At 44.1% G+C, this 17,058-nt stretch overlaps 1 protein-coding gene across 5 annotated transcripts in view; it reads left to right on the plus strand.

Annotated features, from left to right (window-relative positions):
* PTP4A3 (protein tyrosine phosphatase 4A3) overlaps positions 1-17,058 on the plus strand; it is a 169,937-nt gene that overhangs the window by 37,409 nt on the left and 115,470 nt on the right. For all 5 annotated transcript variants that reach the window (XM_084618690.1, XM_084618693.1, XM_084618696.1 and 2 more), the window contains one exon: positions 11,929-12,052. The gene's annotated coding sequence lies outside the window, so the exon portion shown is untranslated. The remainder of the gene's footprint in view (positions 1-11,928; positions 12,053-17,058) is intronic.

Consider the following 17,058-nt stretch of genomic DNA (forward strand, 5'->3'; position numbering starts at 1 on the left):
GGAAAGGGGACTTTTCCCATGGAAAACTGTTGTGGGAAAAATCCTGGTATTATGTCCAGATCTACTAAAAGCTGGGGGATTGGGTCATAACCATCTGCAATGAAGATTATCAATTTAAAAAATGAGAAAACTCTCTTACTCAGAGGTAGAAGCAGGTTACTAGAAGTAGAACCTATTAGCTATACACTTTCCTGTGGAACACATTACAGGACAGAAGTCATTTGTTAAAGTAGCAGGCTGGTTGGTCAGAGAATCTAATGCTTCTACCAATTGGTGTCGCTTAGAAAGAACTCTAGAGGCAGGAGCCCAAATTCTATTTTCAGCATCTGGGGGTGGGCATAATGGTCAGGTAAGGCACCCAGAGCTTTTTAGGGCTGATCCGATCAGCAGCATATGTTACATGTCTCTTCTTTGAGAACAACATCCACACCCTCTTAACAGTTGCATGGTAATGGAGCTGCTAAGTTCTGCAGGAGAAGAGCTGTTCTCCATCTACCTGTACCTTGTGTGATGCACAGTGAATGAGGCCAAGCTCCCCAAGTGTGTGTGGGTGGGTGGGTGGCAGGTCATTTGGGAATGCATATTTTGGCATGATTGCCTTCAGCGACTTAGCAAGAGAATGTTCATCTTTCCTTCTACCCCAAAAATGACTGAACTTTTTTGCTCAAACTTAACAGAGAGCTTCACTTTTGAGCAGTAACTAAGCCTGGAAAGCTTAAGCTCTAAAGGCAAAAGTTCCAGAAAGTTGAGTGACCTGGATACAGGACACCAGGTTAGGATGAACAGAGATCTGCAACCTTGACTCTAGCAGTTATTGTTGCTTCTGTTGTAATGAGAATCCCAGAAGTTCTGCAGACTCTGACTTATATTTCCCACATACCTACAATGATCTGATGGTGGCTTTCCTGAGTTGTTTCGAGTGTGGTCTGTAATCTCCAGAACTCATGGACAATTGCTTTTATACGCCTAATTCTTAATCCTGTACATTTGCAGTTCCAGAGTACTTCTCAATCTTCCCTTACGTTTGACTTTGGACAGTAAGGTCTGGAGCAGTGGTTCTCAACCAGGGGTATGTAGAGGTCTTCCGGGGGGCCATCAACTCATCTAGACGTTTGCCTAGTTTTACAACAGGCTACATAAAAAGCACTAGTTAGGTTAGTGTGCTGCCTGGGAAGGTGTCTCATTCCTCTCCTGGAAGCGGGGCAGGGCAGAGGGAGCTTCGGATGTATCTACAAAGTTCAAGGAGCCTATCTAGGGATCATCTCAAGAGTGACCCTTTCAAGTGTTAGACTTATTTCTATAATACAGCAGCTGTGGTTCTCCTTTCAGATTCCCCCTCATTGATACCTTATCTCAGAACAGGGAGGCCACTCTCCCTCTGCCCTACATAGCAGGGGGCTGGGGATTCTGTACGATCAGGGTACGCTCAGTGTGAGGCTAATTTGTCTTTGTTCCTTCCCAAAGTGTTCTGGTGGAAACTCAGGCCCCGAATTGTCATTCCTCCCCAAACCCCCAGAAGACCCGTTTGCCTCCAGGATCTTGCAAAGATGCTGAAGTCATATTCCGTACGAAGAGATTAATAGGCCACAGCTATGACTGGGCACTTTCTCCCATGGCCAGAAGCACGACTGTCTTTCTGTTTACTGTATTCTCCAGGACAATAAAATGCAATGAGTTGGGTGGCCCCATCCTGGTTTTTGTATCTGACTCACACAACAAAACCACCATTCAGTTATGCCTCCTGTCCAAGGAGGATCTGCTCTCAAGGACTAGATTCCACATCCGAGCACAGAGTAGTTAGTCTAGCTACCGGACATTTGAGAGGTTCCAGTTAAAATAGGAAAGGTATTTATCATAACTTTTATCTTTGAGAAAATGTTCCACAAAAAGAGCATCTTCAAGGGCCCGGTCTAGGGGTAAGACATTGGGGTAAGCCATTGGAATGGATGGATCCGGTCAAGAAAAGACCAAAGCCTATCTTTCTTGGAGCTCTTAAAGTCTTGATATGGGCCTAAAATCTCAGACTCTAATGTCCAGGTGGTAACCATTTCCAGCTCACTAGAGACAGTAAGTGAGCGACTGTCCTCTCATCCAGATGTAAGTAGCTTTCTTAAAGATGCCATGCTTCTTAAATCTACACCAATTAGAACTTGCTCTTGAGACCTAAATCTAAACACTCTGTCAAAGCATCTTTTGATCCCTTGTCAGAAGTGCCCATAGATTTTCTATCTTTAAAGGTTGTCATCCTGTTTGCAGTCACAATAGAAAGGAGCAGTTCTGGAAGTTAACGTCCGGTTGGGGAATGGTAGTACCACATGTCTCATGAGGGCTAAGTCATGGATAAGAGTTAACACAGCCTTTATTCCGCAAATGAAGCGGGTTACAAGAAATTGGGGGGGATAGGAGGAATATGTATCATCAGATTCCAGCATTGTCACTCTATCTCTGAAACCTGAAATGTCTGAGTCCATGTGGAGTAATACGAGTAGCTACAAGCATGACTGAGAGTTCTTCTTCAGAATATCACCAGGTTCAGTCATCTCTGGGGTTTGCAGTCTGTTACCATCCAAGTTTTAAGTTTTCAGCCATTGTTATATTTTTTACATGCCTTTACAATTTACACCTGTGTGACAGCACGAGTTTTCAGCTACTAGTATGAAACATATAACGAAATGTTGCATGGCCTCCTTATAATGTTTCTACACCTTCACTGAGATTGTGTGTGTGTGTGTGTTTGTTTTTAAAATAAATTACATGTGCAGGCCTTATTGGTCCTTGCCATTGGAGAAAGGGCACTGCTTACTGTGTTCGCTGGATAACTGATCTCTTCTTTATCTTTACTGTGCCCAGCCAGTCACTGATCTTTTCATCATCTTTGTTGTCACTTCCCTTTTCTGGGTCAGCAACTTTTATAGCCTTCTTCCAAAACTCATGATTGTACACTTGGCTTGTTGTGCAAATTGGTCTCTCTAAAGTCTACTTCAGATCTGGTCCACGTACCGAGTCTTTGGTCTTCCCCATGGTCATCTTCCAGCCACGATCATTGCAACACCCTACCAGTGGAACTCCCAGGTCTCCACTGTTTCTGTAATATAAATCTCGTTGTTCATCCTTTGTTTCCCCCTTGGTGAGACACTGCTATTGTAATGGATCCCATTGTACTGGATCCGCAGAATTTCCCTGCAAAAAATCAGAAAATTGTAACTTACTGGAAATTTCCTTTTCTAGCGGGAAAGCACGCAGGTGTGTTACAGTGGAACCAAACCTGTCTATCAAGGCAGGCTGGGAGTAGCCACACCTGTAGAGACCTAGCCAATGTGAGATACTTCCAAAGCTACTTTGTAGAGCTAAGTCATTTAAACTTTAATTCATAGGTTATTTAAAACAATAAATTCATATAAACGCTTCCTACCGCAGAGCAACTTCAGATTTTGACCCCAGCTACTGGAGCAGAGAGGTAATATAAAACACACTTAGAAGGAAAGTGGAAGAGTGCACGACTGTTCTAGCTCCTCTAATTATAATCCTTGTGCTGGGTAGGTTGGTTTTGTGGACTTTCCCACAAGAAGAAAGGAAGTTTTTGGTTAAGTGCTGGTAAATTTTCCTATATAAGTACATTAAAGGTAGAGTACTTGGACAGATAGCTGCAAAATATCTGGAAGTTTAGTCTGGCATGTTTCGATATGGAGGGAGGCTTTGATGGATCATTGGCCCTTTGCTGGCCACTGAAATGTTTCTGCAACTTCTCAAACACTACGATTGATGTGCCCTTCCTTTCAAGGTGGCAGTAAGTCAGCAAGGGAACGCTCTATTTGAGATCTGCTGAGGAACAGACTTTCTGCAAACTGTAGCTAGTTTCCTGGGAACTTTTTCAAGACTTGGCAGCTGAGCATTACAGGGGTTTTCACATAGGAACCAAAAATATTGTTGTCAATGCAATGCTCCTCTCTCTAAATGCAGGGTCAGGTCCCTCAAAAATCAGACTATTGACGAACAAACTAGTGTATTAAAAGCTTTGGTTTTCTTGGAACTTTTGGATTGCAAAGTTTCAACCAGTGCCAAAAAGTTTTTTGTTTTATTTACTTTGCAGGCCAAAAATATAATTCAGCACAGTGAAATAAGGAAGCAGGAGCTCTCATACTGATGTAGCAGAGTATGCAAACTGTGGAAAAGCTTGACTATGCATTTTACTGTCCCCTCATATTAATACAACATTAGGGCTGAGAAATAAAACACTGAGAAATCAGGAAATGCAGAATTAAAATGGAAACTTCTGCCTTAGCTCTGTCTCCTTTGTACTTAGAGTCTGTCTTTAAAATATGGTTAGCAGTGTTGTTTTAGCCATGTTGGTTCCAGCATATGATAGAGACAAGGTGAGTGAGGTAATATCTTCTGCTGGTGAAAGAGACAAGCTTTCAAGCTCTACGGAGCTCTTTTTCAGGTCCTGAAGAAGAGCTCTGTGGAGCTCGAAAGCTGGTCTCTTTCACCAACAGCAGTTGGTCCAATAAAAGATGTTACTTTATCTACCTTGTCTCTTTTTTAAAATGCGTCTCTCTCTCTCTCGTTACAAATATGCCAGTTACTATGATACAAATTGGAACTTCTTTGTACAGATTGGTCTTTAGACCTGGTTTATTTTGTAGATCTCACTGAGACTTAAAGCCTAAAACCAAGTCTGAAGTAATTTGGTGGAGTAGCTTTTTTAAAGTTCAGAACTGGAAAGAAGCCCATGTTCTAAACCCACACTAGCTTTGAATTGCTTTTAAAAAAGGAATGAAGATTTCAGCTTGCTGACTTCATATGTTCTTACCTTGAAAACATACTTAACTCAAAACTACCTGATTTGATGGCTGGGAGCCGAAGAGGAACGTTTCAGGGGCTTATGCTGAACAGGGATTTGGAAGTTGCCTTATTCAAAAGAATCACACCTGCGTGTCTAAAAGGTAGTCTGCTTAAATCCAGCATTCTTGAAAAATGGGCCACTTCCATTTTAGGTGCCTAAATATGAATTTAACAGCCTGATTTCTAGAGACTAGAGTTATGGTCTTCACAAGTACCTGAGTCTCATTCAGCTCCCAAGTGCTTAAGTTACTTTTGGAAATGGGACTTGGGCTCTCTAACTTAGGCAATTTTGAAAGTTTTACCCAAGATTTGAAAAGTTTTTGCCTTGAAAATCAAAGCAACATGTTAGATCCTTTTTAAACACTAGTTTTCCAATGTGATTGTCATTCTTTTTGTGGGGAAGGGCAACCCTGATTAGACTTTTGCTTGGGTAAAGGTATCTTTAAAATATTGACAATTCGAATTTCCTTTTCCCACTACCTCAGAAAAATGAAACAATTTCTGAGATGTCCTCTCAAAAGCTGTGTATCTTGCCTGTTTTTATTAATGTGTTCCTCTGATGTTTTTAATTGATTTTTGCTTTGGTGTTCGTAATTTCTTTGCCATCTATTCTGATTGCAGTTTAAAGAAATATGTATTGGCGTATACAAGTAAGGTAATCTGATAAAAAGAAGAATTAGAAAACAAATACGCAGAGGGAGGAATCGGATACAATGCATCGTATGGGTGGTTACACATCTAACTTTGTAGTCACCACAAAGGTAAAGTACGTCTTTGCCCCAGATGTTTGAGGTGTGAGCTTGGGCCATTAGGCTGAATTTATAAATTAAAACTTTTCTTTGCACCGTCCATTGGGTTCACCTTGTGTTGTTCAAACTTGTATTATAGCTGCATTGTAGTTGGAACTTGGCATCAGCATACCATACAGCTGGGCAAAAATTCCTTCTGCTAGCTGCTAAAATTGGCATTGGATAAGGTTAGTGATAAAGCTCCAAGGGCAGAAGAAAGAGCAGTAACTGAAATAGGCTGTGATAATTTTGTTAAGTTATGTTTATTTTAATGGAGTGTACAGGCCAAAGACTAGTGTTTTATAGGCATTCTGACATCAAAGGGATCTGCCTGGGTTACCAGTGATTGGCACAATTCCTGGTTCTTGTCTTTATGGGTACAAGTCTGTAGGAATAGCCTGGGGCAAAGAGAACTCTGAAGGGTAAGGAGAAGGAATTCTGGGAATGAGGGGTTTGCAGTTGGCTTTGTGTCAGTCACATGTACAGCACTTGGCAGCTAAACAGCTGGGGATCTCTTGCTTATGCTTAGAAGGCTTTGCCTCAGAGTTCAAGCAGCAGAGAGGGAACTGTTTTGTCTTGACAGGGATTATTATTCCCTTCCCCCAGAGCTCAAGCAGATGGGACAAGCGGTTGTGCACATCTCCTCTTCATGGGTTTAAGGGGAAGCAATCAACAAAGTCTTTTATCCACTGATGTTCCACAGAGTCTTGTCTGATGTCTGTGGGCCTTCTTTTGTTGGGCAGGAGATGACACTTCTTGTGGTTAACTAGTATTTCACACTTGGTAATGCTTTTCTCCTGACTGGGTTTATAGTTTCAGAGCAAACACTTTCATAGTCACAGAGCAAACGCTTAAATATTACCATATCACATGGAATATAGATATTGTTAGTGTATTAATGCACGCAGCAGTTTACAGGCATTTCACAGAGACCAAACACAGTTTTTATAAATCTAACACCTATTTGACCGGTAAGCCAGATGGTTTCCAGCTATGCATTTGTCAGTGTTCAGTGAGGCCTAGGGGCCCTGGCATGAGCTAGCACCTGGTCTGTCAGCGTCACATAGGCATGGACTCCCTCTCTGCCCATAGGAAAGTCACTTTATCTTCCTGTGCCCCCATCTTCCGTGTCTGTAAAATGGGGATAATACTCACTCACTTGCAGAGTGCTCTGTGACTTACAGATGCAAAGTACTGTACGCTGTCAGCATTGGACGTTGCTGATCTGCAGTGAGTGAGCCACAGAACGAGAGTTGCAACAGTCAGAATAAACCTTCATGGACTTTCAGGCTGTCCAAACTCTCTTTATGGGTTGCCCTCTGGTTGGCTTCAGCTGTTTGCCTGGAGCAGCCTGAATTGTCTTTGGGACTCTGCTAGTGTCCTGCCATAGCTGAAATGCAGCGTGTCAGAGCCACTGAGCCCTGCACAGGAATCTTCAAAGGCAGTGGTCGTTTAGGGAAGAGAGAGGGGCTATCACAGGCCCACAAGTTAGAAGTGAACCAAGGACTATAGGTAGTGAGAGCTGTGGCCATGCTGAAAACAAAGGATAGAGGGGGGATGTCCCAGCTAGAGCCTCAACCAGTCTGTGTTCAGAGGATGGGGGGAAATGAGAGTTGGTTGGTTCACATGTCTCTCACCAAGCCAACAATCCTGGTCCCTGTCATGTCTGACAGCTGCTGGGTGGGATTGCAAAGTTGAACTGTCAGATTCTGGATCAACCATCAAAGCTCCATCAACACACTGACGACTGCCCTTCCTCAGTGTGCCACCAAGGGAGGGCATTGCACTCATTCAGTAGAAAAGTCAAAATTCCACTTCCAGTCCTTGGTCTGTAGGCCGGGGCAGAAATTCAGGCCCCTCTCCCCCCCCCCACCGCCACATGCCCCCAATGTCAATGGGAGGGTTGCACAACGAGCCAGGGTAGAATCTGGCTTTTGTAGGTAGGTAAAGTTTATAGTTACTGTTCTTCAAGTTTTTTTACTTTAATATCACTTGGTGGATAAACATGCATGCCCCCCTTTTTTTCCTTCTTCCTTTCTGTGAATCAAGTGCCCCATGCTGGCAACAGACAGGGGTACACGGTTACAAGTCTATATCGAGGGACTTGCCTAGAGATGCCCAGCTGGGCACGTTTCCCCTGCAGTGGCCATTTTCATGGTATTTCCCCGAAGGGGCTCATGTGGTATCTGCCAAAAACGAAGAACTCGCTGGTTGTCATGGGTATTGCAAGATGTATATACGGAAAATATTTGAAGAGTTGTGTAACATGTAGAATGGCGCGTTCCAAACCTGTTGGGGGTGAAACTGGTCACCGGGGGCAGGGTGGTTCTCCGAGCTAACTTGGTCCAGACTGAGAACAGTTGACATCTTTCGGCCCAGCCCAGCCAAGTGTTGACAGCCTAGACAAGGTGTGGGCATGGGCCTTTCCAAAGTGTGAACAAGCCCAAGAAAAGGATTTTGAATAGGGGGACCATGATGGGCAAGTGAAGTTACCGGAATGCCCTGGTTATGAAACAAGACAAAACATCTGGAACTGTATAATAGGAGAAACAAGGATGCAAGATAGGCTCCATTATGGAGGTGACGCTGCCAGTGGGAGTGACTCGTGAAAAGTAGATCCCAGCTGTTTTGGCTGGACAGGCACTGGACGGACTGACCACTGCGTGAGAAATACCTTATTAGGCAGGAAAGGAACTCCTTAATTAGTACAGGCTCTCGATGGCATTTTGTGTTTGTCTTTGATCTATAACCGTATGTTTCCAATCCTCATCCTGGCTTCTATTTGAATCTTTATCTTAAGCTTTGTCAGGTCTGTTTGGTTTTACTGTAGACACGACAAGTTCTGTGCGCTAAGGAGCGTGCTCCACCGAGTGGAAGCTAGTGAAGTGGGGGCACTGCTTCCATGGAGGCTGCGAATGTGTGTGCATTGCGGTGCCCAGAAGTCGAGGGAGTGGGCATCCGAGGATAATAAAGTGGGTTGTACAAGCTGGTTGGAGGAACCTGAGCCCTGGGTCAGAGCAGAACTCTGGGGGTAATTTCCATAGATTTTTGCCCCACATTCTCTGCTTTGCCCCAGATACTTAGGGAGCCTAAGGGCTGGGGTGTGCAAATTGCTAGCCTGCAGAGGGAAGCACAGGGCTTGCGGAGTCTGGAGTGGGGCAGTTTTGTTGTCAGCAGACGGTAATTTTGGGTGATTTTCCCGCAGTGGATATAGGCAAAGCTCCTTCGCGCTGTAAACAGGTGGGAGTGATTCACCCTGCACCCCTGGGGTAACCCCCAAAGTGTTACACTTGCCCATCTTTTCTTTTGTCTCCCTCTTCCGTTATTATTCCAACTGCATTTCTTTCCCTGTGTACTTTCCCACTACCCAACCCCCTGGGCTTTTCTCCATCCACCAAAATGATAGGCAGTGCAATTGTCAATGTTGACAGCAGGGTCATTTAAATTGATGCTCCCATGTGCTCCATTGGGGATTGAGGTGGTTCCGCCTCTCCAAACTGTTGCTTCTGTCTGTAGGCTCAGGAAGGCAATACTGCATCCATGTGCCCAGTGTTCACTTTGGAAGGCTTTCTGCATAGCCATGAAAGTTAGAAACCCTTTTTTAAAGAAAAAGAGAGAGCCTAGATCTGTGCTGGAAATGACCCACCTTGATTACCATGCACATTGTAGGGAGAGTGGTCACTTTGGATGAGCTATTACCAGCAGGAGAGTGAGTTTGTGTGTGTATAGAGGTGGAGGGGTGAGAAAACCTGGATTTATGCTGGAAATGGCCCACCTTGATTATCATGCCCATTGTAGGGAGAGTGGTCACTTTGGATAAGCTATTACCAGCAGGAGATTGAGTTTGTGTGTGTGGTTTTTGGAGGGGGGTGAGAGGGTGAGAGAACCTGGATTTGTGCAGGAAATGGCCCACCTTGATTATCATACACATTGTGAAGAGAGTGGTCACTTTGGATGGGCTATTACCAGCAGGAGAGTGAGTTTGTGTGTGGGGGGGCGGAGGGTGAGAAAACCTGGATTTGTGCTGGAAATGGCCCAACTTGATGATCACTTTAGATAAGTTATTACCAGCAGGACAGTGGTGTGGGAGGGGGTATTGTTTCATGGTCTCTGTGTGTATATAATGTCTACTGCAGTTTCCATGGTATGCATCTGATGAAGTGAGCTGTAGCTCACGAAAGCTCATGCTCAAATAAATTGGTTAGTCTCTAAGGTGCCACAAGTACTCCTTTCCTTTTTTAAATGAAAGCTGAGAGTTTGTACAATGTAAATGTCATGCAGGCCTCTCAGATGCTTCGGGCAGACCAGATGTGGCCTGAAAGCCATACGTTTGGCACCCCACTTCCATAGAGGAAGAGTTGTGTCGATGCCTGCTGACCTGACTTAGAGCTAGAGTTAATGCATGTTGAGTTTTGTCTGCATTAGGGGTTTGCATTGGTTTAACTACATCAGTTTTAAAATCACTTCAGAGAAACTGGTGCAACGTCTCTGGTATAGACAAGGCCTACGAATAAATGAGTTCTATCTTGGAAACTGAGAGGAAGAGGTGCTCGATTCCTGTCTCCCAGTAATACTGCAGTTAGGGCAGGCAGGAGTCTCACCTTTCCCTTTTGTGTCCAATTCTGACACCCCCCCCTTCCTCCAGGCATGGACAAAATGGCAACAGTCTCGCCATGTGTCTCTGCTAGAGGAGAATTTTCAGGGAGTAACTGGACAAGGCATCTATGAGGGGCCAGTTTGAGAAACCCACCAGGATGTCACCTCTGTTACACTGTCTGATTTTTTGTTTTGGAGCCTACCTCCAAGGGTTTGGCCTGTAAACTCCAAATCCGCTTCATTCCCTTGCCCTCCACAAGGGCTCTGTTCGCATAAGGTGGCCCATCACTGTGGCATCTCAATGCATACAGGCCCCGATTCAACAAAACATGGAAGCAGTCCTGTTGATTAGAAGAGGAAAAGATTGCCCAGTGGCTAGGGTGCTAATCTGGGACTCGGGTAACCTGGATTCAGTTCCCTGCTCTGGCATAGGTTTCGCTTGGGCAAGGGTATCTCTATGCTGCAAAGAAACCTGCAGCACTGAGTCTGAGCCCAGCCTCGGTCAGCTGACCTGACTCACAGGGCTCAGGCTGTAGGGTTAAAAATAACAGGGTAGGCGTTCTGAGGGCTCCCCCTTGCTGGGTCTTGGTGCCCAGGCTCCAGCGGGTCTTTTATTTGGCGTCTCTGTGCCGCTGTGAAATGGGGGTATAATCGTATTTCCTTGCCCAGTGGGGGCGTTGGTGGGTAAACGCATTGTGCGGTGCTGAGATACTCTGGTACCTGGGGCCATATGTTGGGTAGATTCACCAGGACACTCCCGTGGTTAAGTGCTTGGTGGATCATGGCTGAAGCACTGTGACTAGCAGTGGTTAAAGTAGACTGAACTGTAAGGGGAATGGAGCAGAGACGGGAGATTTTCTCCTTTACTTTAACCCCCTGTGATTTGCATCTGCCTCATGTGGGGTTCTCCCTCTTTAAGCAAGATTGGGTGGCAAATATTTCAACTGTTCACCGTGGCAGGAGGAGGGGGTGTATCGCTGAGGGCTCTTGGGCTTCCTGGCCGGCTGCATTAACTCTGCCAGTTACAGCGATAATCTCGAAGGAATTGAATGTGTATGTAACTAAAGCTTCAGCGCTGCTCTGCTGCATGTCTAGTAAATGAGGAAGATATGGTAATGAATACAGATGGGATGTGATAGCTCTAATAGGTGGATACTAAGGAGAGTAGCTCTCTGGAGCAGGGGTGGAACAATTATTTCCTTGGTTTGTGCTAGAAGTGCCAGAGAAGTGGGAAGGCAGGGGACTTTATATTATAGTAGTACCTAAAAGCCCCTGTGGAGATCAGTCCCTATTGTGCTGGGTCCTGTGCGTACATGTAGGTCACGTGTACACTAGGAAGAAAGTGTATTTTTAAAACATGTTTGAATCCTAGTGAAGACAAGGCAAACTGTAGTTTTAACACGTTGTCTGGTCAAGGTATCCCCAGTTTCTCTAATCTTTTCCAGTGATAATGATCTTGGGCGTTAATTGCCACAACAGTGGATTTTAAAAGATGTTTACAGTAGTTTTCTCCTAAGAAGGTGGTGTCCCTGGAAGTAGGAATTTCCATGCTTAACGTTTTAAAAAAAAAACCCGCAAAACTTTCTGATGAGGTTTTTCATGAGTAAAAGATATGTTTACTACTCTGCTTCTGTTGGTTGCAATGTTTATAGCGTAATCTGGGACCTCTGTAAATGAGAGATCTGTTTTCTACTCTTTGCAGATATGAATCGTGGGTAGTGCCTGAGAAGAACTGGTCCAGAATAGAAGCCATTAAATGGAGATGAAATTGCTGAGAACAGCCAGTGGATCTGTCTGGGTTTACGAGGACATTCATATTGAATTAGGTAGGGCGTGGCTCTCCTTGTTGCTTTTCCCTTACATGGAAAGATTGTTTAAAAGGGGATTTTCAGGTTAAAGAATATCCTTATTTGTACTGTGACCTTCTTTGTTTTTAATAACTATGAAACACTTCGATCTAGTTCATTGTTCCCTAGTTATACTGTTAACTTCCTGCAATTCTCTCAGATTGGACTAGGTCTATAGGAAGACCATCTCCTTCTTGGTGATTTCACCTTTAGGTTCTCAGGCACTAGTGTGGTTCCTCAATATTTGAGTTGTAAATACTGCTGGGCAACTTATGTTTAGTTAGTTAACAAAAATAACACCCTCCCACTGCCACAGGTAACCTTTCTGTTACTCTAAGGTCTGGTCAAAACACACTTCTTGTACTGATATAATTAGGGGTGTGATTTTTTTTTTCCCCTTCCAAAATAGTTAGGCTGGTACAATGCTTAGAATGGAGGCAGTTGTACCAATATAAAGGTACCGTATACTCGTGCAGTTTTATTCACCTTCCCAAATGGGACCAGTTATACTACTGGTATACATACCAGTATGACAGAGTCCATGCTAGGGCATTGAGGTGCTTTAACTATATACTAGTAGAGTTAAAACAGTACAGTTCTTGCACAGACAAATCCTTGGTAACTTTAACAGTCTCCCTTGGATGTGTTTCAGGTGGTTTGGTGACTGCCACTGTGTTCATTGACACATAATAGTCTTTCCCAAAGGAACAGAGCAACATTAGGTTCCTCACGTAATAACTTGATTCATAGATTTCCAGGCCAGAAGGGACCATTGTCGAGGGACGTGATCGTTCCCCTCTATTCGACATTGATGAGGCCTCACACTACAAGAAGGATGTGGAAAAGTTAGAACGTGTCCAGCGGAGGGCAACAAAAATGATTAGGGGACTGGAACACATGACTTATGAGGAGAGGCTGAGGGAACTGGGATTGTTTAGTATGCGGAAGAGAAGAATGAGGGGGGGATTTGATGGCTGCTTTCAACTACTTGAAAGGGGGTTCCAAAGAGGATAGATCTAGACTGTTCTCAGTGGTAGCAGATGACAGAACGAGGAGTAATGGTCTCAAGTTGCAGTAGGGGAGGTTTAGGTTGGATATTAGGAAAAACTTTTTCACTAGGAGGGTGGTGAAGCACTGGAATGCGTTACTTGGGGAGGTGGTGGAATCTCCTTCCTTAGAAGTTTTTAAGGTCAGGCTTGACAAAGCCCTGGCTGGGATGATTTAATTGGGGATTGGTCCTGCCTTGAGCAGGGGGTGGGACTAGATGACCTCCTGAGGTCCCTTCCAACCCTGATATTCTATGATTGTGAGATCACCTCCTGTGTAACACAGGCCAGAAAGCTTCCCCCCAATAATTCCTAGATCACATATTTTTAAAACGTCCAGGCTTAATTTAAAAATTGTCAGTGATGGAGAATCTACCACGACCCACTGGAACAATTCACCAAGGTTAATTACTCTCGCCGATGAAAACGTGATGCCCTTCTAGCTTGCATTTTACTGGAGTAAAGCCTGACTTCCATCACCCTGCTCCTCTGCTCAAGGTGCTGATGAAGGCATAAAGGGTATTTCTTCATTGCAGTTAGCCCAGGTGTTGCCCTAATCCCCTCTCCCATCCACACACACAACCCTCTCACCTGAGTTTGGCGCTTTTAACCCAGGCTAGCTGGCCTGGCTGGGGAGGTGGGTGAGAGCCCAGGTTCTGCTGTCATTCAGGGCGGTAACCCGTCTGCTTTGCAGTGGGGATGCAGGCTAAATCACTCTACTGCTGCTAGGGCACCAGTGCTGTCCCACAATTGCCCCATGCGCCCAGAAAGAGAGATGAGTTCTCCCACAATTCCCTGGGTCTTAGAGAAGCTCCGGTTAGTGCAGCGCAAAGAACCATAGGGTATGCCCCCAGAAGCTGTAGTGACGAACCCAGGGAGTGCACCACCCGACAGGGAGCAGTAACTTGGGTAGGGCTTTGCAGCATGGCTGCTCACACTCGCGCTAGGCTTCAACCCGAGTGCCAACCACCCAGGCTAACTGTGCAATGAAGACCTGCCCAAACAGGGTTATCGTCTAAGGCTCATGTGATCCCATCCCTAAAAGGAGAGCTCAGGTTATCATGCCCACTTGAGCATTTCTGGTCCTATCTAGCAGTGGCTGGTGGAGCACATATGTTTTAGCCACTTCATTATGACAAAGCTCCGATGTCATAAATTGCCACCCTAAACCGCTCTAGACCCAGACTGCTACCTTTGAGAGCCTTGCTCTTTCCAAACTCAGCCTGCATTAGTGAGTATAAGGCCAGATTTTTGGAAAGAACACCGCTCCCATTTAGACACCTAAATGAAATGGCTAGGCTCTCAGCCACATTGAGCATCCAGCTGGGAGTGCTGGGGTCCTGAGCTCTTCTTGAAAATCTGGTATGTAAGCTATCACTTAAATCAGCCTCTACCAGATGACTGGCGGGTAACTATTATGACACCAGATTTTTTTTTAAAAAGGCTTCAGAGGTGATTCTGCCAAGTAAGCCCAGCTTCAGTACCAGGCAAATTGGTTGAAACTGTAGTAAAGAACAGAATTATCAGACACATAGATAAGCATGATGTGTTTGGGATGGGTCAGCACAGCTGTTAAGGGAAATACATGCCTCAATCTATCCGAATTCTTTGAGTGAGTCAACAGGCATCTGGATAAGGGTGGATACAGTGTACTTGGGCTTTCAGAAAGCCTTTGACAAGGTCCCTCACCAGAAGCGCTTAAGCAGACTAAGCAGTCATGGGATAAAGAGGGAGGGTCCTCTAATGGATCGGTAACTGATTAAAAGATAGGAAACAAAGGATAGAAATAAATGGTCAGTTTTAGGAAGAGAGGTAAATGGTGTGCCCCCCACGCATCTGTACTGGGACCAGTTCTGTTCAACATATTCATAAATGAGTTGGAAAAAGGACAATACAAAATTACTCAAGATAGTTAAATCCAAATCTGACTATGAAGAGTTGCAAAGGGATTTCATTAAACTGGGTGACTGGGCAACAAAATGGCAGATGAAATTCTGTGTTGATAAATGTAAAGTAATGCATATTGTATGTATAGTTAGGATTATGTTTTCCAAAATGGTTGTGTCTAAATGAGCTGTTACCACTCAAGAAAGAGATCTAGAAGTCATGAATGGTTCTCTGAAAACATCCGCTCAGTGTGCAGGTTCAGTCAAAATAGCTAATCATTTTAGGAACCATTAGGAAAGGAATAGATAATAAGAGAGAAAATATCATAATGCCACTATATAAATCCATGGTACCCCACACCTTGAATAATGAATGCAGTTCTGGTCATCCCATCTCAAAACTGATATATTAGGATTGGAAAAGGTACAGAGAAGGGCAACAAAAATGATTAGGGTTATGAAAGAGCTTCCATACAAAGAGAGATGAGAGAGACTGGAACTGTGCATCTTAGAAAAGAGATGGCTGAAGGGGGATATGATAGAGATCTATAAAATCATGACTGGTGTGCAGAAAGTGAACAGGGAAGTGTTATGTACCTCTTCAAGAAACACAAGAACTGCGGGTCACCCAATTGAATTAATAGGCAGCAGGCTTAAAACAAAAGGAAGTACTTCTTCACACAGTGCGTAGGCAACCTGTAGAACTCATTGCTGGGGATATTGCGAATTCCAAAAGTATAACTGAGTTCAAAAAAGAATTAGATAAGTTTGAGGAGGATAAGTCTATTAATGGCTATTGGCCAAGATGGTCAGGGATGCAACCCCATGATCTGGTTTCAGAGTATTAGCTGTGTTAGTCTGTATCAGCAAAAAGAAAAGGAGTACTTGTGGCACCTTAGAGACTAACAAATTTATTTGAGCATAAGCTTTCGTGGGCTAAAACCCACTTCATCGGATGCATGCAGTGGAAAATACAGTAGGAAGAGATATAGACATATATACACACACACACACACACAGAGAACATGAAAAAATGTGTGTTGCCATACCAACTATAACGAGAGTGATCAATTAAGGTGAGCTATTATCAGCAGGAGAAAAAAACCTTTTGTAGTGATAATCAGGATGGCCTGTTGACAAGAAGGTGTGAATAACGGGGTGGGGGAATAAGTAAGGGGAAATAGTTTTACTTTGTGTAATGACCCATCCACTCCCAGTCTTTATTCAAGCCTAATTTAATGGTGTCCAGTTTGCAAATTAATTCCAATTCAGCAGTCTCTTGTTGGAGTCTGTTTTTGAAGTTTTTTTGTTGTAATATTGCGACTTTTAGGTCTGTAATCGAGTGACCAGGGAGATTGAAGTGTTCTCCGACTGGTTTTTGAATGTTATAATTCTTGACGTCTGATTTGTGTCCATTAATTCTTTTACGTAGAGACTGTCCAGTTTGGCCAATGTACATGGCAGAGGGGCATTGCTGGCACATGATGGCACATATCACATTGGTAGATGTGCTGGTGAACGAGCCTCTGATAGTGTGGCTGACCACATCAGAGGCTACTGGTCTAAATGGACCATTGGTCTGACCCTCTATGGCCGTTCTTATGTCCTCTGCATTTCTGCAGAGGGTTAAAGGAAATCGCTCAAGGTTAATAAATAAATAAAATCTTCAGCTGTTTTTTGTTTTCCCTTCTAAATCACATTGGCAGCATGACAGGCTCTTGTTGGCTGGGAGGAATATTCTCCATTAATCCATTCCTGAAGATCCCATATGAATTAAACGTTTTTTTTTAAGAGAGTTTTAAGTGTCTCGTTTGGGTGCAGACATTGTCAGGTAGAGGGGAGACTCTGTCCAGAGACTGGAATGCTGTGTGCCATTTCAGATGCACATATGTCCACATAAATTGTAATGGGAGCTGACATGGAGAGACCACCCTGGACTCTGCTGAGAATTTGAATTTCAAAGCAAGCAATTAAATCACATCAGTAAAACAGCTCTTATAGGGAAGGGGGAGGGGAGCTCTAACCCTAAAAGAAGGGGCATTCTCAGGAAAGA

Source organism: Lepidochelys olivacea (genome assembly GCF_965140295.1).
Source record: "Lepidochelys olivacea isolate rLepOli2 genome assembly, chromosome: 2".
NCBI lineage: Eukaryota > Metazoa > Chordata > Testudines > Cheloniidae > Lepidochelys > Lepidochelys olivacea.